The sequence below is a fragment of the Phaethon lepturus genome, unplaced genomic scaffold (genome assembly GCF_000687285.1).
Source record: "Phaethon lepturus isolate BGI_N335 unplaced genomic scaffold, ASM68728v1 scaffold10884, whole genome shotgun sequence".
NCBI classification, from domain to species: Eukaryota; Metazoa; Chordata; class Aves; order Phaethontiformes; family Phaethontidae; genus Phaethon; species Phaethon lepturus.
In genome coordinates, this window is record NW_010533996.1 from 1 (window position 1) to 1,106 (window position 1,106).

Below are 1,106 nucleotides of genomic sequence, written 5' to 3' on the forward strand. Positions count from 1 at the left end.
GCCTGTAGCATTGCGTGGGGTTGTTGTGACTCAAGTACATGACCTGGCACTTGGCCTTATTACAACTGGCCTCATACAACTGATGTTGGCCCATGGATCCAGCCTGTCCAGATCCCTCTGCAGAGCCTTCCTACCCTCGAGCAGATCAACACTCCCATCCAACTTGGTGTTGTCTGCAAACTTACTGAGGGAGCACTCGATCCCTCATTAAGGATATTATCATCATTAAGGGTATTAAACAAGACCGGCCCCAGAACCGAGCCCTGGGGAACACCGCTTGTGACCAGCTGCCAACTTCATTTAACTCCATTCACCTTGACTCTCTGGGCTCAGACGTCCAGCCAGTTCTTTACCCAGCAAAGAGTGAACCTGTCTAAGCCACGAGCCGCCAGCTCTCCAGGAGAATGCTGTGGGAGATGTTGTCAAAGGCTTTACTAAAGTCCAGGCAGACAACATCCACAGCCTTTCCCTCATCTGCTAGACGTGTCACCTGGTCATAGAAGGAGGTCAAGCAGGACCTGCCTTTTATGAACCCGTGCTGGCTGTGCCTGATCCCTTGGTTGTCCCGCACATGCCCTGTGAGCACCCTCAAGATGAAAAATATATATATCTCACTTTGGACAGCTTCTAGTTAAATAATCTGTACCGATGCAACAATAAACCATGTTTTATTAGCTCAATCCCTTATCTACAGTAAGTGTTCTCTACTAAATAGATTTGAGCAAAGTTAAGAGTGGTTATACTACAACTGACATTGAAAACAACCACATCCCAGCCATTGTCTGATCTAATCTGGAAGCAGAATGCTTAAATTTTTGCCCAGAAATTTAAAGATAAATACAGAATACAAGTGTTTATGGAAGCAAATGGGTGCAGAAACTCCAGAAGATGTCTTACAAGTACAGACCAAGGATTATTTCAGGGACTGTCCAACAGAATGGACAGTCACTGCCCTGAGACTTACAGTTTACTAGAGAGGTACAAAGGAATAAACCATGAAGATCAGTGGTATGTTAATTCGTTACTCACCTCTGCAGCAAAGGCATGCCAACTGTTTTTGCACACTTCAGTTCTATAATTGTTGTTACTTTCTTGTTTTTCCTGCA